This window comes from Orcinus orca, chromosome 15 (assembly GCF_937001465.1).
Source record: "Orcinus orca chromosome 15, mOrcOrc1.1, whole genome shotgun sequence".
Taxonomy (NCBI): domain Eukaryota; kingdom Metazoa; phylum Chordata; class Mammalia; order Artiodactyla; family Delphinidae; genus Orcinus; species Orcinus orca.
In genome coordinates, this window is record NC_064573.1 from 87,061,340 (window position 1) to 87,082,639 (window position 21,300).

At 46.9% G+C, this 21,300-nt stretch overlaps 1 protein-coding gene across 2 annotated transcripts in view; it reads right to left on the minus strand.

The window, feature by feature from the left end:
* Positions 1-21,300, minus strand: part of TMEM132D (transmembrane protein 132D) — a 638,604-nt gene that overhangs the window by 587,855 nt on the left and 29,449 nt on the right. The window lies entirely within an intron of this gene.

Genomic DNA, 21,300 nt, shown 5'->3' on the forward strand with positions numbered 1-21,300 from the left:
TTTCTGACTTACTTCACTTAGCAGGATAATCTCTAGGTCTAACCATGTTGCTGCAAATGGCGTTATAATAATTCTGCCTTTGAAATCGGCCAGGCTGGCCCTTCTGAGGACATATACCAGCTGCTTATTTTAAAGCTTATGGATTATATGCAGGATGGATAAACAACAAGGTCCTACTGTAGAGCACAGGGTACTATGTTCAATATCCTGTAATGAACCATAATGGAAAAGAATATGAAAAAGAATGTATATAGAAGTGTAACTGAATCACTTTGATGTACACCAGAAACTAACACAACACTGTAAATCAACTATACTTCAATACAATAACTCTTTTCAAAAAAAGCTAATGGGAAAACTTGCCATGCAAATATGAAAGCGGATGTAAGTGAGACAAAAATATCACTGAAAGGCGACATCGAGTTTCGTGTAAATATGAGATGTACACTATGTAAGGTTTCGGGGGGGTGTTGAGCTATAAATGTTGTTCTGATCTCTCTTTGTTTGTAGGGGTCTAGGTGTGAAGAGGACATTTTATAAACATGTTCTCTGTAGAAAGCAGAATGTTTTCTCAAATACTTCCCAGAGTAAGGAGCCTGACGGGTCAGAAATCGGTGTCATTCCATCAGAGGAAACTTTCTGCAAATATGTCTGAACCTTTTAGGAAGGGCAGCAAATCAACAGACCGAGCTGCATATTTGGTACAAATGCTTTAATTACGATCAACTATGAGTTATTAATATGTACGCTAGGACACACAAACTCAGGACTTTTCCTCGGCAAGAAACAAAATAAATGTTTTCTTAATTCGTTTCGTTTAAAAGAAAAGGGCCGTCAAGAAATAACAGCAGCCACTTTGACCAGTTCTAGCAGATTCAATCCTATGAAAACCGATTCCATAAGCAGTTCCTGGTGCGTGTAGATCTCAGCACTGAAATAACGGTGAGACTGAGGTCAATCATCTACTTTGGAGGGACAACATCTCAATATTCATTCAAATATTGGCTCCGTTTGGAAGATACAGCCTGTAGTCTGAATCCTTTCGTCCAAACATCCAACACAGATGTAGGCAACGGCAGATGTTGCCATCCATAGGGAAAACGACTTCTACAGAGTGAATCAGGACCCAATTTGCATACGGAGCTAAGCCCAGCACGTGCAACGCGCTATCTTCTCCATGCTGAATAGTTTCCCAATTATTTGGAAATGAGTTGACTTGCTTTTCACATTTAGAATCTGAAAACCTCCCAACTCATTACAGACTTTTTTTTTTCTTTCTTAACCAATCAGAAGAGATTTTCCTCTCTCAGCCTGCCATCATAAATAGTAAATTGAAAAATTGTTCACTTATCACAAGTTGCCACACTGTGGATGAAATGGCACACACGCCAGCATTTACACTGCTCTCGGCTGGAGAGCTCTAACTTTAGGACCACACAGAAGCCAATCTGAAAAGACAAGGGCATTGACTACAGCATTATTTACCACCGTGAAGAATTAGAGGCAAGCAAAGTGTCCGCCGTGACAAAGTAAATGACAGGATGACAAACGACATTGTTTGATTTTGTAAAATCTGCGTGTGCCTGTGTGCCGCTTCCCTACAGCTGTGCATGTTGCGCACTGCACAATTCCAGGGGGTATCCACATCACAGTCTATGTCATGGGCAGCAACTCTGTCTGTAAAGGGCCAGATAGTCAAGATTCTAGGCTTTGCAAGCCGTAGGTCAATGCCACAACCACTCAACTCTGACATTATAGCAAAAAGCAGCCAAAAACTTTATACTTGGACGGTGAATTGGAATCTCATCTAATTTTCACATGGCATTAAAAATCATCCTTCTTTTGATTTTTTAAACCATTTTCCAATGTGAAAACTGCTTTTAGCTCAAGGGCCGCACAAAAACAGGTGGCATGCTGGAAATGACCATCGACCCGAGAGCCACAGAGTTCTGTGACCCCAGAATGTCACCCAATCTATATGAATGTCACCAAATGAACTTGTGCCCTATACAGTCGGCACTGCCTGACATGAAAAACTCGTGCAAACGCAAAAACAAAGTCTGAAAATTTTCACACCAAAGTGCGAACAGCTGTTATCTCTAAAACTTTTTGGGGTGGGGCTACTGATGAAGAATTTGCAAGTTTTACCTTATTTGCTGAGTATATGTATTTTTCTCAATAGAAATGCACCACCAATTCTTTCCAAAGGCTATAAAATGAGTCGGAGCTAAAGCTGATTGTTTGGGGTCCACACTTAGGTAAAAGTGATTCCCCTGGGAGTCCAAGCAGTGGTAGCCCCCAGGAGATGAACAGGAAGAGATCTGTTTACAGAGCAGCACACTGAGGGTGATGACAAGGTTTCCTATGTTGTCCTGAAAGGTGGTTCCACAAGGGAGTGCTTTATCACAATTCATTAAACTGTCATTGATGTTTCATGGACTTTTCAGTGTGTGTTTTTCGGTGGATGATGGAAAGAGTTCCCAAAAAAGATTCTAGGATAGAGTAATCTTTCTTCTTCTGAATACTCTCCAAACTTCCTTGAAACAATCAGGAGGCTGAGCCTGGTCATTAAAAATTAAAATAAATTGTGCTGTAATTAAATATCACATCTAAATTACCATCCTTTAGTCCACTTCACTGCCGCAAAGCCTCCATTCGGTATGATGGAAGACGGATGGAATTTTCTCTGAACTATGTAGAAAGATCTGAGACCCCATCACAGCTTAAGAAATGCCCGTTGAAAAATGAGTCCATGGGACTTCCCCGATAGTCCAGTGGTTAAGACTCCGTGCTTCCACTTCAGGGGGCACAGGTTCGATCCCTGGTCGGGAACTAAGATGCTACATGCTGCATGATGTGGCCAAAAAAAAAAAAAAAATCTTTAAAAAAAAGAAAATGATTCCACAAGAGGATTTCTTTGTCCTGTGCCCACCTCCATCTATGCCTGCTGGAGTCAGCAGTTACAAAAGGAAAGTTACAAGATATTACTCTGTGTAATCCGCTCCGGCATAATTTAACTCTGGAAATCACCATCGCTTTTAAATGAGAGATAAGGGCTTCCTAGACGCTTACAAGGATGCTATGGTGCCCTAAAGCCCCAAAGAGAAGCACAGCAAACAGACCAGGGATAAGGGGGAGATTCCGCTGGCTGGAAGGACCGTGCTAGAGTACCATATGCTAAGGTTCTTCCCGCAAGGTCAACTCCTCAGCCAGCCAAGAGCCAGAAGAGGACATACCTCGCAGAAAACCAAAGCAATGACTTCTTCAGGCTTCACTTGGGCTGGTGTCAGGAGCCCAGGACACTCCCCCAACACTGCAGACTGAGCCTCATTCTTGAAGAGCCTGCTTTGGGGTTGACTGGGAATCTGGACATGTAAGAGCCTTTGGGGGCTGGATCCCTCCACAAAGACCACCAGCATCTGTTAAGGAGGGCAGATGACCAACTACCAGCCCCCCATGGCTGCCCGCCCTCACCTGCTCCCCTGCCCTGCCCTCCGCCAATGATGTATTTCCTGTGCTAGTTTTTTTTTTTTTTTTTTTTTGCGGTACACGGGCCTCTCACTGTTGTGGCCTCTCCCGTTGCGGAGCACAGGCTCCGGACGCGCGGGCTCAGCTGCTCCGCGGCATGTGGGATCTTCCTGGACCGGGGCACGAACCTGCGTCCCCTGCATCGGCAGGCGGACTCCCAACCACTGCGCCACCAGGGAAGCCTTCCTGTGCTAGTTTTTAAAATCACTCCAGGTGCACTGGTACTTTTGTCTTTTCTTACAATTATTTACGTAACCGACCTCTCTTTCTGAAAATGACTCAGTGTCCTGCCGCTGCCACATGTTTGATTTCCTCTCTCTTTTCTCTTCCTCTTTCTAATTCTGAAGCCGCTTTTCGTGTGTATCTATATGAACATTTATTTCTCCAGGCCTGTGTTTACAGTTCTTTCTGGGTGAATCAATCTCTCAGTCAATCCCTCTCCCTCTCTCCCCCTTTTCTCTTCCCTCCTCCCCCTTTCTGTGTTCCCCATGCCCCACTCAAGACTGCAAACATTTACAGGAGCCGCTAAGAAATCAGCTGAACTTCCCAGAGCAGGTGCTCTGTTCTGGGTCTTCAGAACAAGTGTGATGTTTCAACTCAAATAAACAGTCCGTGGAATCTAAGTAAGGAGGTTTGGAAGAGGTAGAAGAAAATCGTGCACAGCTCTGAAGCAGGACACAGACAGAGGGTCCAGAATATGGCTGGACTACATTCTGCTTTGCAGCTTAGTCTTTTAAGGATGTTTTCGGGGGCTTCCCTGGTGGCGCAGTGGTTAAGAATCCGCCTGCTGATGCAGGGAACATGGGTTCGAGCCCTGGTCCGGGAAGATCCCACATACTGCGGAGCAACTAAGCCCGTGCGCCAAAACTACTGAGCCTGTGCTCTAGAGCCCGTGAGCCACAACTACTGAAGCCCTCGAGCCACAACTACTGAAGCCCTCGAGCCACAACTACTGAAGCCCGCGCGCCGAGAGACCATGCTCCGCAACAAGAGAAGCCACCGCAATGAGAAGCCCGCGCACTGCAACGAAGAGTAGCCCCCGCTCGCCGCAACTAGAGAAAGCCCGCGCGCAGCAACAAGACCCAATGCAGCCAAAAATAAATAAATAAAAATATTTATTTAAAAAAAAAAAAGGATGTTTTCTGATTTTCCCTATATGGAGAGATCCTGGACTTTAATATCCCTAAAAAAGTTTCCCACTGGATAAAACAGAATAAATTTCATTTACTTAATAGGACATCTGTGTGTCTAGGGTCGCCAAAGTTTACCACGTGAAATGGGGGAGAAAGAAGAGGTGAGAACCTAAGGTAAAAATTGTACGTACTCAAGATCAGCTCGGAAAATCCCTTAAGCTTCCAGTTACGCACAGTACGTACTCTAGTACCGAACTGTTACACCTCCTGAAGGGTCAGAACCACACAGCTAGACAAAAGAAAGGTCACACACAGATACCCAGCAACCAATCTCTTGCCCTTAGCTGGCCGTCACTGCCTGGGGGCCATCACAGGTGACCGAAACTCAAGTCAGCCGGCTTGCCTGGAAGTTTCACGTGTTCTGCTTTAACCCGAAGCTTCTATATAAACCAGTCATGGTAACAGCTATCTCACAAGTATAGTTGATTACAATGTTGTGTTAGTTTCTTTTTTTTTTTTAGTGATAAAGCTGTTATTCTGTATTTAAATTCAGTTTAATTCAAAGTGATTCTTGTTTTGAATTTCTGAATTTTATTTTATTTTTTATACAGCAGGTCCTTATTAGTTAGCTATTTTATACATATCAGTGTATATACGTCAATCCCAATATCCCAGTTCGGTGGTGGGATGAACTGTTGTGTTAATCTCTGCTATACAGCAAAGTGACTCTGTTATATAGATATATATATATTCTTTTTCATATTCTTTTTTTTAATATTTATTTATGCATTTGGTTGCGCTGGGTCTTAGTCACGGCATGCATGTGGGATCTAGTTCCCTGACCAGGGATCTAACCTGGGCCCCCTGCATTGGGGATGCGGAGTCTTAACCACTGGACCACCAGGGAAGTCCCTCTTTTTCCTATTCTTTTCCATAATGGTTTATCACAGGATATTGACTACAGTTCCCTGTGCTCTACAGTAGGACCTTGTTATTCATCCATCCCATAACAGATCTGTTCTCTTAATGTGAGTCTTAACAGGGAACACAGGCTTGAAAGCACCTATCAAGTGTTTTGCACACAGTAGGCAATGGGTTAATTTTGGTGGGTGTGAATTCTGCGGAGCGCCACATGCAAAGTGTTCTGCCCGGTGCGGCATTATGGAGGAGAACCCTTCTGCCCTTGGCATTGGGTCCCTGCTTGTGCTTGTGCCCCTGATCTCCGGTCTCTGTCTCCCTGGCATTTGCATCTTATTGGGGGTGGGGGTGTGTTCTGGGGGAGGGGACGGTTTTGCTCGGCATCTAAGAGTAAGGAGAGCACACTCACTCGCAACTCCATTCCATCACTCCAACTGGAGCCTGACTGCCCACGTGGAATCAAGAAACACCCTGAAGGGTTTGCAGGTAAGAGCGTTCCATCAGGTTGAACAGGTAGGACAGTAGGTCACGAACGAGGAGGGAAGTAATGCAATGATGCAAAGTAAGGGAGAGTCACCACGGGGGACCGGCCTCAGTTTTCTCATCTGTAAAATGAGGCGGCGCACGACTAGCTCTCATTCAAGTCCCCATCACCCTCCCCTCCCGTAACCACCTCGTATCACACACTCTGCCTGAGTGTGTGGTGTGCAAGGCATGCAGGGAAACCGAGCCAATGAGGCTTCCGGGGTGGGGGGGGACCCAGAACAGCCCACGTTCATCAGGCTCTTACCACATTCCAGACACTGTTCCATACATCACCTCATGCACCCCTCACCCATCCCATGAGGTAAGCGCTACTGTCACCCCACTTTACAGAAGAAAGAATGAGATGGACCCCCAGTTACAGGACCAGTGGTGGGCAGGAACAGGATTCCACCCGCGCCTAGAGCAGCGGGCTGTTCCTGGATCCGTAAACATAATCATCTCTCCACACCCTACAGGAAAAGCACGACAACGGGGTAAACGAAAGTGCAAGAAGAACCAACCTCATGGAACAAAAGCAAAATCACGGTGCGTGCTGGCCACCGGGAGAGGGTCTTAAAACCACCTTCTCCGCAGCACATAGGAGGCAGCATTTATCGGGGGCCAGGCATGCCCCCCACTCACGGACGCGATCCTTGCCTTGTAACCGAGCAGGACCCAGTGAGGCCTTCGCAGAACAGACCCTCACCCATGCTCTCTACCTGCCTTTTGTCTGTAGAAAAACTGTAGTCAAAGAATAAATTTAATCAGAGAAGTGAGAAAATGCAGAAAAGTCAAGCAAGACAAAATAATACTTGAGCCATTAAACGAAGTCAAGGACCTTTTAGTTCTTCCTCGAAGATTATAGATAATATTCTGAGCCGCGTCCTTCGAGCTGTTTTGCAGATACTGAAACCCCCTCCAGGTGGAGGAAGTTAACTGCATGCTGCCCACCAGCACGCAGACCCCAGACCGGTTGGAACCAGAAATTTGACTATGCTGACTCCGGATTACCTCACCACCAACCAATCAGAAGAAGGTCCCCAAGCTGACCACGCCCTGCTCCTTGAACTACTCTAAGACTCTTCACTGCCCCCTCCAGGGCGGGACACAGTCTTATGGGCACTAGCCCACTGTGACCCCCTGCGCCTGGCAAAGCAATAAAGCTGTCCTTTTCTCCTTCACCCAGAACTCTGTCTCCGACATTCAATTCAGCATCAGAGCACACAGGCTGGGTTTTGGCAACACCTTCACCAGGGGATGACGTGGTGCCGACACCACCCACCGGAGCATCTTCCACAGCAGCAAAGCCCAGGGCTAGATGCGAACTGACCATTCTCCTCCCCAGCGCCTCACTCCCAGCCACTCTCCCAGCTGAGCCAGATGGGGATCTAGTCAATCACTTTTCATAGGCACCACCTGGCAACATCAGACCTGTTTTGTGTGGCCCATGTTTGGGGCCCAGGGCGTGCTACCCCAAAATGTGTCTCAGTGGCATACTATTTTGAACTAAAGTTTAAGAAATGTGTGTTTGCCAAGGGGGAGGAGGGAGGGGAAGGGACGGATTGGGAGTTTGGGGTCAGCAGATGCAAACTATCATATAGAGAACAGATAAACAAGGTCCTCCTGTAGAGCACAGGGAACTATATTCAATATCCTGTGATAAACCATCACGGAGAATATGAAAAAGAATACATGTGTGCAGAACTGCATCCCTTTGCTGTACAGCAGAGATTAATACAAGCCTGCAAATCAACGATACTTCAATAAATTTAAAGAAAGAAAAAAGAGGGACACTCTGATCCTCTCTGTCTCCCTGAAGCAGGAAATAAAGGTCTCCCTGTATCTGGATGTAGAAGGACACCCTTGTCATCAGAGATGGGAGATTCAGGCCAAGAAACTGGTATCAAAAACTGTGTAACTTCTTTGCTTGACTACCCCAAGCCCAAACTCTGTTCAGATTCTTCACTAACTGGGCACCCCACACCTAAGTTTCTTTGTCCTGTCAACGCCTCACCAACGTACTTTTTCTTCGTCTAAAAAGTATAAAAGCCGCCTGCTTTGTCCACTTCTGAGTTCCCATTTCTATGAGGCCTCCACACACATGAATTAAAATGTACTTCTTTTCTCCCATGCATCTGTCTTGCGTCCAGTTAATTATTAGTCCAGCCACAGCACTCAAGGGGAAATCCTGAGTGAGGGGAAATCTCCCCCCCACCCCCGCTCACACCCACATACATTACCTTTTCTTTTTAATGAACTAGTTGCCCGCATTTTTTAAATTGCGATGTTTCCCAGAAACACCTGGAGTGACAGTTTCTCGCGGACACTTGGAAGTCCCGGCCACAGGGCACTCAGCCTGCACCCGGGAACAAGCCCTTGGCCTTGGGTGGCAGCTGCACCGAGTCGTGGCCTCCACTCCCCAGGTCACCAGCCCCACTCGGCCTGCTGCCCCCTCCCTTTCCATCACCCACCTGGCCTTTGAAGAATGCAAACTGCACAATTTGGAAATAAGGCAACGAGCTCACGCGTACCCTTTTAAGACCATTCGAGAACACTCAACAGCCACATGGAAATGTCACGGCATCCTCTAGGGAAAGGGGACTCCACTGGACTTACTATTCACTATCGATTAGGGCCCAGACTCCATACATGGAGATGTTAAATTGCAGAAGACTGACAAGCTGCAAGCGACTTTTGTCCAGGAGATGCAAAGCCTTTCCGCCACGCGGGAAAGAAACCTCAGAGGTGACTGTTTACTGCCCACGGGGTGTCAAACTTTACAATCCTATTCCAGCTTTCTTTTACTTTTCCCACTGAATGTGTGTGTGTGTGTGTATCCGTTTCTCACAATCCCCTTTTCCCTAGATCTACCATGTCGCCAACTCCGAATTTGGCTGACTTTGTTCCATTAGGTTTTTAACTTAACATTTTGAAAAAAATCACAATTTTTAGAACGTTCTTCTCTGACAAACCTTTGATTCCTCCAGCGGGATGAACCCAGGGATGCTCCGGGTTCCACTGCAGGGGGCGTGCGTTCGATCCCTGGTCCCCGGTCAGGGAACTAAGATCCCACAAGCCGCACGCTTTCAAATTCATTTTACGAGGCCAGTCTTACCCTCGTAACATAACCAAGCAAGGACACCACACACAAAAAAGGCCGATATCCCTGATGAACACAGATGCAAAAATCCTCAACAAAATATTAGCGAAATGAAATCAACAACATAAAAGAATCATACACCACGATTAAGTGGAATTTATTCCAGGGAAGCATGGATGCTAAATAAATAAATATAAAATAAAACATAAGACCGACTTGTCCACAAAATGCAGACGCTCTCACCCCTACATTTCAAGCCCCCAAATGAGGTGGGAATTTCAAGTTCAGTAGCCAACCAGGGAAAATTCATCCTTGCTGAGGGCTTGCTGGCTCTCTCCCTGCCTGATGAGACGAGAAACAGACCCACCTTATGGAGCGAGAGAGCCACCAGCGCCGCTGGACGGCTGCACATTTATGATACGTTCAATGCACAGGCATCTCTCCGCCCACAAAGCGCAAAGCATACCTGCCCTTTCTGTTCACTCTGAGTCACTAGTTCAACCTACTCCAGCTGTGCTGTCTGAACTTTTCATCCCCAGTACATTCAGACTAATTCACAGCAGCCACTGAGGTTGATGGTTTGTACCTTCTTGTCACATCCTGGGGGCTACCAGCTGCCATCCTTAAGAAATTTTAGAAGTAAATCTAATAGAGGGCCTTTCACGCCCTCTATTAGATTTATCTGTTTATCTGAATTCCATCAAGAGGGAACACAAGTAGAATCAGACCTAGAATGGGTCTGGGATTCAAAAGCTCTTAGCTAAGCCGTTTACCTACATGCTGCCCAGAACCATTCCATTGTAATAAAATAAAAACACCACTGAAAGTTGACACCACCCAGGCTAAATGCTTGACGCTTTAAGAAGAAGCAAGATCAGCTTAGTTTTTAAAAATTTTTTTAAAAAGCCACAGGGCTTCCCTGGTGGCGCAGTGGTTGAGAGTCCGCCTGCCGATGCAGGGGACTCGGGTTTGTGCCCCAGTCCGGGAAGATCCCACATGCCGCGGAGCGGCTGGGCCCGTGAGCCATGGCCGCTGAGCCTGCGCGTCCGGAGCCTGTGCTCCGCAACGGGAGAGGCCACAACAGTGAGAGGCCCGCGTACCGCAAAAGAAAAAAAAAAAAAAAAAAAAGCCACAGCAGCCAAGCTACAGGACAGAAGCACCTAACAACACGCCTTGCATCTTGATGGAAAGAGGATACTGGTGGATGCAGACCCTCCCTCCACAGCGATGGAGGAATTCCAGGGCAGACTGAAATGAGGATTCAAGGCCACTCATCAATTCATTCAGATTACTGAGGCATCGAAAAGGAACGTGGACTTGGAGTGGGCAAGAGGCTGGTTGTCAGACAGATAAGTGCTGTGTCACACAAAAGTCACTACAATTTGTAGCTCGGGCAAGAGTCTGCATCACAGATCTTTGTGTCTCTCTTACAAGCTGGGTTTAAAAGGAGATGGTTCTTCTGTGGGAATGCTGGCGGGGAACATTGGGAACCCTTACCAAACAGCAAGGGGTTGGTTCTAGACCATCGCTAAGGGACCAGCCCAAAGGCACGGAAACCAGCAGGTGTCCAGATGCAAAACCGCAACCTTCTTGCTGGGTTACCCCTGCTGAGACTGGGGTGCAGAGCATGTGACATTTCAGGTTAAGATGGGGAGTCTGCTATTTTAAGTAACCTGCTGGTCAGTTCTTTTGTAAAATAGTCTTATTTTGCACAGCCTAATTTTTCCAATTTACAATGATGGATTTTTGTCTTTGTTTGTTTTTTGCGTATATCAAGTTGCCTACAGCAGCCCTTACACATCTGTACCCAAGCGAGATGTCCATAAGCCTGGCCAGTACTGCTTCAGGATAACACATGTGTCCTAAGAGCTATCAGAAAATGAGAGCACTGGGAACTATATTTAATATCTTGTAATAATCTACAAGGGAAAAGAATCTGAAAATGTATATATATACATATATATATACACACACACACACACACATGCATAACTGAATCACTGTGCTGTACATCTGAAACTAACACAACATTGTAGATCACCTCTACTGCAATTATCATAAATAAATAAGTACATGTAAAAACATATATATATATATATATATATATATATATATATATATATATATGTAGGGACTGGTGTGAAATCAGTGGCTTTCCCCAGAGAAGAAGAAAGTCTCCTGTAGTCCCAGCACATTTTAGTATATAAAATACTAGTGCGGTGATATCATGGTTTGGGTTTTTTTGGGTGGAGGAACATAACAGAATCTTTCCTGTCCTCTCCCGGTGACAGCGCCCCCATGAACTGCTGCAGCCTCACCAATCAGTAGAGTCCATTCTTCCAGCAACTGTGTTTAGTCTAGGGCTGTGGTGGTTTTGAAATATGTCTGCAAATTCTTCTGTCACTCATCCCCTTAAAGTGGCAGCCTACCTGTACCACTGCCAGCCCCACTGCAAGCTGGAACCGCTATTCGCTTCCAAAGAGTAGCACGTGGTGGAGATGATGGTGAGATCACAAAGGGCATGGTGGCACCCAGCCTGCCCTCTCCAGGTTGCCCTCTCTGGGGAAGCCAGCGCCACCTTGCAAGGATGCTAACAGCCCTGAAAAGTGGCCCAGCTGGGAAGGAACCAAAGCCGACTGGCCAGCCTTGGGAGAGAGCCATTGTGGAATAATTCTCCAACCCACCCAAGCCTTCAGATGATTCCAGACTTCAGCCTTCGAGCCTCCCAGCGGAGGCCCGGGACATCGCAAAGCAAAGAGAAGCCACTCCCACAGGGCCCTGCCTGAATTTCTGTCCTAGAACCTGAAATGATAAAGGGTTATCTTGCTTTATGTCACTGTCATCATCTGGAGGTTGTCTGTTCCCTGCTGTCATTGTCACCATCCAGAGATCGGTTATTATAGAGGAACTGGTAACTAATACAAGGGCTGAGCACATGCCCACAGGCAGTCCAATAACAGGAGGGGCCTTCGGTGGTAACCATGGGAAAAGAGGAGGTGTTTTTCCTGCTGAACATGAAGCCTGGGGGGATGTAAGTCAGGAGCTGCCGGAGGCCGCCATGTGAGCAGACTGCCTGAGAAAAAGCCAATCCGGAGAATAGAAACAAGAGATGGGGAGAGACTGAGTGCTGAGGATGTCACTTGAGCTGCTGGATCAAGCTATGCCTGAAGGCCACCCTGGAATTTTTAGTTGTTTGAGCCAGTACATCTTCCCACCACCTGTGTTTTTACCTTAAGTCAACCCGGGTTGGAGTTCTCTCATTAGGTGTTCAAAGACCCCTGACTTGACACACTCAGTGTTTCCTGGGCTGCCTCTAGCATAGTAGACTAGGTGGTACACTTGATCGGCTATGTCCTTCTGAGGCAAATGGGTAGGTCCAAATGTTTGGAGCAAAAACAATCCTGCTACCTTGGCCATAGCCAATTAGACTAAGGATTAGGGAAAGGCAGTCCAAAAGAGGTGAGGCGTACCCAAACTCCTTGTGATTCATTATGAAGTCTGCTATCATGAACTTCTGCCCCTTACAGGGTCTCCTATGACAGAACCTATTTCCTAGTGGGAGAAGTTGGAAATCCAGAAAATAAACAGGCACACAAATAAATACACAAGATAACTCCAGATGTAAATGAGTGGCGTGAGCGAAACACGACAGAGTGTGGCCCTGGGGAGCTACGTGCACAGACTGGGCAGGGAAGACCCCTCCCCCTGTTCGCCAACAGGCGCTGAATGCACAGGTGCGAAGCCTGGGGAAAGATTTCTGGGCAGAGGAAACAGCAGGTGCAAACACCGTGAGAAGGAAATGAACTTGAAGGTGGAGTTCCACGAACAGACAAATGTGTCTGGTGTGGCTAGAACATGGGGAGGGGGAGGGGATACCAGGAGATGAGTCCAAGAGAAGCAGGAAGGAACACTGTGCAGTGAAGAGTAGGAACTTGGGTTTATTATAGGTGTGATGGTCTGCCCTGCATTTTCTCCAAGCATCCTGGCTGCCGTGTGAAGAATGAACTGTCAGGAGTTAAGAGTCAGCAGCTAATCCGTAGGCTGCATGGACTCAGCACACCTGATGGGATTACTGGGGCTGCCTCTGTGCACTCTCTGCTCTAAGCTCTTTACCGCTATCACCTCACTGAATTCTCACAATCCTGTGAAGGAGTCATTTTCTAATTTGCATTTGGGAGTCAAAAGAATGGAGAAACAGCCTTGCCCATAGTCAGGTGCCTAGCAGGTTGAGGGGTCTGAATTTGAACCCCGGCAATCTGGCTCCAGAGTCCCACCCCGCTGTGATACTTCCCTTGCTGTGTTCCAGGTCGGGGGTTATCCCACTATTTCAGGCGGTGTCTGCCAACAACCCAGAGGCCATTGTTAGGAGTTGGTTTGGGTTTTCCTATCACACTACTGTGGTTCCACTGAACACACCTGGGGGCAAAGATGTATGTTCAAGGCAAAACCAAACCTACAGTGACAAGTAGTGGTGGCATGAGGCCAGAGATGCAGTGGGGTTGACTTCAAGTGGGTAGAAGGTACCTCCTGGGATAAGAGAAATCATCTATATCTTGATTGTGACAACGCTGACATGGTGCATACGTTTGTCAAAATATCACTAACTATACAACTGAAACGGGTATGCCTGACTGTATGCAAATGACACCTCAATAAAACTAACAGAATTCGTTAAGTCTATATTCATTTCTAGTGAATAACTTCTTTGGATTTCAGTGAGTATATCCTATACACACAATGAAAAGGCATATTACAGCTTCCAGCAGAACCTCCTGGAAGATGTATGCATGAGAAAAGGCTCCTTCAGTCAGCCCCTGTGATCCAGGCAAACTCCATCCATGCAGGATTTCATGTAGCAAAAGCATCTGGGCTGATCCAACCCAGCCCACCGCTATGCCCTGCGCGTCTGTAGGCAGGTGCCAGCCGTATGCACGGGTGATTCAAGTAAAACCTGGGCAGATGCTTCAGAACCCCAAGACCACACAACCGGCCTTCTAGGCTGAAACAAGCTGACATTCCGGAAGTTCCTTTCTCCAGCAGCTCAGGATGTAACACACTGCCCCCCATGCCCTCTCTGCCCCCCACCGTCCTGCCCCCAGCACTTTGGCTGTCCTCCAGCAAAAGGAGCAAGTTCAGAGGCACCTGTCTGGCCATGAAAAGGCAGGGAGTGAGGCAGGAGCCCCCAGCAGCAAAGCGACAGCAGCTTGACATCGAAGATCCAGACTTGCAAGGACCTGGCCCCCGCTTCACCGCTGTGGGCTGCAAACTGGCCACTTCCCCGCCGCACCCAGCCCGCAGAACTATTCCCAACCATCACAGTGTTTCTATTTTTCTTTGTTTCTTACTTACTTTTGAATGTGAATGTCTTAAGGCAGGACCAGACACTCCAGCACCCCCTGCACCCCATTATATTTTGTCCTACGCCCAGCCAATTCCCATAATTAAAACACCTCCTGGTACCTAAAGATATGTGTCCATCACTCTGCTTTAGACAAAGCACCGCAAGCAGACACCTGCCCAAGGTCAGCACCAAAGCACGGAATGGCCTTTTTCAGCTTAACTGTATGCCCCAAATTAAATATAGTAAACTAGAAAAAGTAATTCTTTTTCAAAGTACACACGAAAATCCTTTTTCATCTGAATTAGGAGCAATTATCTTGCTATGCTTTTTGAGCTCTACATTACCCAGTGGAGATTTACGGAAGGACGGGTTTAATGATTAATTTTTCCACCAATGGGTTTGCAGTGCGAGATGAATATACAGGCATGTCTATATCTATATCTGTATATGTCATACCCATACCTATATCCATACCTGATATATTAAAAACTCTACCTGGCCTCTGTCTGGGTCCCTGTCACCAAGCTTCAAAAACCTTTGGAATTTTCCTCAGTGATAAAAGACTTTGCTATTCACAAGTGTGTGCTAATGAGGTGACTTGTGGGTGGGGCCTTAGAAAATGTCAATGGAGGGGCTGACCACACCAGAAACACCAAGGAGGTGAGCAGAGGGATAGAACTTTCAGCTCACACCCCAATCCCTGGGAGATGAGGCGGCCAATAGTTTCATCAGCCATGCCTTTGTAATGAACTCCATAAAAAACCTCTGACCTCTACACTCAGAGGAGCTACCTGTTGGTGAACACGTCCAAAGCTGACAGGGTCATCTACCCAGATTTCCCAGAGTTCATCAAAGCTCTGCGTCCACTGCCCAGACCTTGTCCTGGGCCTCTCTTCCATTTGTCTGTTCCTGACTTGTGTCCTTCATAATAAAACCATCATTGTAAGTACAGTGTCCACGGAGGTCTGCGAGTTGATCTGAAACCAAGCGGGGCCCTGCTGGGGCTCCTGGGCACGGAAGCTTTCTGTCCCCCGTTTCTTGTAGGCAAGACTCCAGCCTCCATGACCTCCCCTGAGTTCCAAAGGGCAGATTCGAACAGTTGCTAATCAAGGTAGGGGGGCAGCCAGGAAACCACCTGAGGCGAGATTAAAGGGACCCGAGAAGCTCATCAAGGTGAGGAGACCCGGGGGCTTCCCTGGTGGCGCAGTGGTTGAGAGTCTGCCTGCCTATGCGGGTTCGTGCCCCGGTCCGGGAAGATCCCATGTGGGAAGATCCCACATGCCACTGAGCCTGCGAGTCCGGAGCCTGTGCTCTGCAGCAGGAGGGGCCACAACAGTGAGAGGCCCGCGAACCGCAAAAAAAAAAAAAGTTGATGAGACCTGACTGCCTGAGACCCTGCACACACCCTCATCTCGTCAGCAACCCACCCTTGAACTATTGCTGTAAAACCCCTCATCAAATCCTCCAGGTCGGGACACACAGTTTTTGAGGGCAGGAGCCCGCTGTGGCCCCCTGGCCTGGCAAAGCAATAAAGCTCTCCTTTTCTCCTTTTCTACTTCACCCAAAACTCCGAGATTCGATTTGGCACCGGTGCAGAGACTGAGCTTTCGACATCAGTTCTAGCAAGTTATGAAACCCCAACAACGGTCACAGGGACCCCCGAATTTGTAGCCAAGTTGGACAGAAGCACGGGTAGCCTGGGGACCCCCCCTCGCAGCTGGTGTCTGAAATGAGGGGGGTCCGGTTGGAATGGAGCCCTTAACCTGTGGGTCTGTACTGACTCTGGGGAGTCAGTCGGGATCGAACTGACTTGTAGGATATCCGGTCCATGTCAGGGAGCTGGCGTCAGAGACATTATCGATACGTACATCTATACAAAGAGACAGAAGAGTCCAGTGGTCACTAAGGCTGCCATCCCCAGAACTGGAACCCTGGGACGCACACCCACTTCTATTCTGAAGGAGCCCATGACCCAGGAGTAGTGGAAATCTATTGTTCGTCCATGTGCAGTTGCAACTTGGGCCTTAGGCCAACGACAATTCATCATGGAACTAAGCATCATGGAACTAACCAATTCATCATGGAACTAATTCATCATGGAACTAACCATGATCCATTGCAAATCCAATGAGAGTCAAGTTGGAAACTCTTGGGAAAGCCTCAGGGCAAAGCAATGTTCTTTTTCTTTTCTACTGAAGTTGCCCAGTGGATAGGATGCAAAACTGGAGCTGTTAAAAGTCATCCTGGCACCGTGAGGGCAGGGCTGCCCAAGAATGAAACCAACATAAAATAAAACAGCGCCAAGAAACAGAAAGAGATGGAGTCCCGATGGCATCTCTACGCCAAAATGCAGAGTACCCCGGCCTCTTAGTTATGCAAGTCAGTAAGTCCCTCTTTCTTTGTGAGCCAGTTTGAGTTGGGTTTTCTGTCATTTGCACCCCAATGAGTCGTGAAAATACGGGAGGCTGAAATCCACTTGAACTCTTCCAGCAAACAGAGGCAACTTAGGAAGCCTCTAGATATTGGTTCTACTTCGTAGATGCTGGAACTAGCTCACAGCAGCTTTCAGGAGCCAAGGGTTAAACCTCCAGGAATTTCGCAAATCATCTGTTAAACTCTTAGTAGCTTGCAATTAGCCACGCATGTGTGAGAACCAACTGCTAAACGTTTACCAGCAAAATTGTAGTTCTCGAGTCAAAAAAACTGTCTTCAGAGGTCAGAGGGTGGTTCAAGGCCAGTCTTTGAACCCCCTCTCAAAATCCCCCCCAAGCCCCTCCAGCTTTGATGTTCCCTTCTCATTTCCAGCCTCCGCAGGCCGGGCCCCAGGAACTGGAGGGGAAAGGGATGTGCGGAAAATGCAGCGTCCTATCCACATGTGCCGGGTCTATGTAGACCTCCCTTTTTCACAGTCTAGACTCAGACAAAGATACGGGCTCCTGGAGGCCGTCAGATTCTTCAAAGCTGCCTAGACACACATGCTGCCGTACACCTTCCAGTAAGTTCCATCCAAGATCAGTTTCTAATTTAGGGACTTCTCAGCGTTGACAGTGGGCTACACACATAGGACAAAATCCCTCTACTGAGTTGTTAAAGAAATAGACAGCAGAGCCTGTTTTAATACCTGGTCTCTTTTTCCCGATAGGAGGAATTCTCCCCAAGAAAAAGTAGGAGTTGAAAGGCACAGAATCCCTAATCCGAAGTGGAAAAATGGAAGACGTTTACAGCATCGAGAATGTGAACTTCGTGATCCTGATCTCCAAACTGAACATCGCAGTCCACTGTGATGCAGCCTCTGCTCAGGGCCCCCAACTGCGTGCGGTATTATCTCCTCAGCATTAGCTGTTCAAAAAAACTTTTTATCTTTTTTTTCTTTTATTTATTTATTTTTTTAGCATCGTTATTGGAGTATGATTGCTTTACAATGGTGCGTTAGTTTCTGCTTTATAACAAAGTGAATCAGTTATACATATACATATGTTCCCATATCTCTTCCCTCTTGCGTCTCCCTCCCTCCCACCCTCCCTATCCCACCCCTCTAGGTGGTCACAAAGCACCGATCTTGGCTGCAGGATGACTTAAGAACGTATCTTCCTCCCAGTCTAGAAGCTTTAAAGGCCAAGTCTGCTCCCCCCAAGGAAGAAAAGAAATACAAGGAAGTTGTTTAGAGGCCTGTTGTTCGTGTAATGTGTCCGTCTAAGAGCCAAAACTGTGAAATTTTCACAGCAAAAGCCAACGAACAGTTCTGAAACCGAGCAGGACCCTGTGGGGCTCCTGGGCACAGAAGTCTTTGTTTCCCCGCCCACCCCCATTTTCTTGTTTGTGGGAGGCTTCATTCAGCCTCCGAGACCTTCCCTGAGTTCCAATGGGCAAGTTCAAACAGTTGCTCATCAGGGAAGGGAGGGGATGCGGAGACAGCAGAGGAGTAGTCAAGACACAATAGTGCGGCCCTGGGGCAGGTCCTGGTTCAGCCCCAAGGAATATACATAACAGTATCTATGAGCCCTTTTGCAGATACTGAGACCCCCATCAGGTGGGAGAAGTTAAATGTCTGCTGCCCACAAGCACGTAGACCCCAGACCGGTCGGAACCAGAAGGTTGATGATGCCGATTCCCGACTACCTCACCGCCAACCAATCAGAAGAAGGTCCACAAGCTGACCACGCCCTCTTTGAACCACTGCTATAAACCTCCTCACTACCCTGTCCAGGACAGGATTTTGAGGGCATTAGCCCACCGTGGCCCCCTTTGCCTGGCAAAGCAATAAAGCTACACTTTTCTTCTTCATCCAAAGCTCTGCTCCGAGATTCAATTCGGTACCAAGGTACAGAGGCCGAATTTCGGCCACAGTTCTCAATGCACTTTTCAGACACCTCTATGTCTATGGGGTGTAACCCCAAACAGAAGTTTCTGGGTCAAATGCCAAAGGGGGATGTCAACTGTCCATGTTTGGATGGGTAAGGTGATTTATCCCACATCAACAAATCCATTAATAAAAGATGTACTTTGCTCGAGATTCAAATAAGTTAGAGCTGAACGTGTCCTTGGAAATCATGTAAATTCATCCTTCACACAATACAGATACAGAGAGAGAGACGCAGGTGCCTTTCAATAAACATCAGAAAGCATGTTCCACGGAGGCAAAGATTCCTTCTTTCAGAACAGACCAGGCAGCTCTCCTGGGAATACCTAAATCTTACTCTTGTCTTGTTGGAAGACCTAAACCAGTCACATTTCTGGCCTGACTGCTCTATTAGAAAAAGAAAGTGAGGGAAACACTTAAAAATTCTTGTACTATGATTGTCGTAGAGGAGACACTGTTTTGATCGAATAGTTCAGACGGTTATTTTTCCTTTAATTCATTGCATCAGACGTGCAACAAAGACTATTTATCTTCCGATCTCTTTGTCTCTCCTTCTAAGATCTGATGGGAGAGGGGCCCTCTGAGCAGATGCATTATTCTGATTGTGAGTAACAAAATGGAAAGGCACACTGCGTGCCAAGAGGGAAAAAAAGCTGTTGTGATTGTCATTATCACACCATTTCACTGATTTACTGCAACTCAAAGAAGGGCAGAAATGAAGACAATTAAGAGAACCAGACTGCTGTTGCCTAAGTGATTATAAAAACAAACAATAGGAACTTAAGCTGATTTGTCAAAAGCAGCAGGAAGTTCCAGCAACAGAATTTTTAAAAGCCCAGCTCTTTGCCGAACTATTGCAATGGTGAGACACTAAACCAGCGTGAACCCCTTGCACAAAGAAGGACGCATCTCCTCGAGGTGCTACCTTGTTTCAAATCAGCTCTTTTACAGAGACTCAGTCAAATCCACCAACAATCAAACTCACAAAGATCTGACTTCACAAAAGCAAAAATATACCCTTTGCTTTCATTTTTGTGGGTAAAAACAAACAAACAAACAGGTTCTTTTTGAGGATAAATTTCATATAATTGGTGAGAGAAAAGTATTCCAGGAAGAACTGAGAGTTAAGGAGATGACAAATTTTTTGAATGTAAATTGGATCGTGTCCCTCTGTTTTTTTAAAAATTCCCATCAACTTCCCATCGATTTACCCTCTGTGAACTGTTTTCTGCCTGCATCTCGGATTCCACTGCCTACTGTTCTCTGTATTGGCTACATCCCACCCCCAGGAACCTGCTTACGACAGGGGTCAGAAAACCAGGGATCCTGGATTGAATCCAGACTGCCATCTGTTTCCATACAGAAGCAAATGGTTTTTACGTTTTTAAATGACTCCAAAAAAAAATTTTTAAATAGAGGAAGAATATTTCATGACATGTGAAAAGCATATGAAATTCTAATGCAAGTGATTATAAATAAAGCTTTATTGGAACAGAGGCAGGGACATTTTGTTTACACAACGTCTGGCTGCTTTCACATTGCAACTTGAGAGTCGACTGGTTGTGACAGAGACCGTAGGGCCCGCAAAGCCTCAAAGACGTGCTAGTTTGCTGAACCTGGCTTAGAACATCAAGCTTACTCATACTTTAGGGCCTTCACGGGGACTCTAGAAAGTTCTGGTCCCAGATATCCTCATAAATGCCTCAGGTCTTGTCTTAACTGGTTCAGGCTGCTGTGACAAAGTACCATAGATGGCATGGCTTACAAAGAACCTCAGTTCATTCCTTACAGTTCCGGACGCTGAAGTCCAAGACCAAGGCACCAGTATGGTCGGGTGCTGGTGAAGACCTCCTTCCTTCCGGGTGAGAGGGCCATTTTCTCACTGTAACCTCACATGACAGAGGGCAGAGGCAGGAAACAAGGGCACTAATCCCATCCATGAGAGCCCCACCCTCACGACCTCACCTAATCCTAATCACCTCCCAAAGGCTCCACCTCCTAAGACCATCACATTGCGGGTAGGGGTTTAACATCAGAATCTGGGGGAGAAACAAACATAACGGGTCTCTACTTAAATGTCACCTCTACCGGGATGGCTTCCCCGACCACCTCATCCACAGACCAACCCACCTCATTCTTGATTCGCTCCATATTTCTTCCTTCCTGGCACACAGCATTGCTGAAATTATTCTGTACATCACTTTTTTATTGTCTGCCTCCCCACTAGAATATAAGCTCCATGTGGGCATACTCTTCTGTCCTATTCACCACAGTGCCCTGCACATGCAGGCGCTCACCAAATACTGAATGAATGATGAATGAATGATTGAATGAACTCACAGCAGAGAAAGCACCAGGATGACTGTTTGGCCTGAACCTGCTATGCACAAAGGAC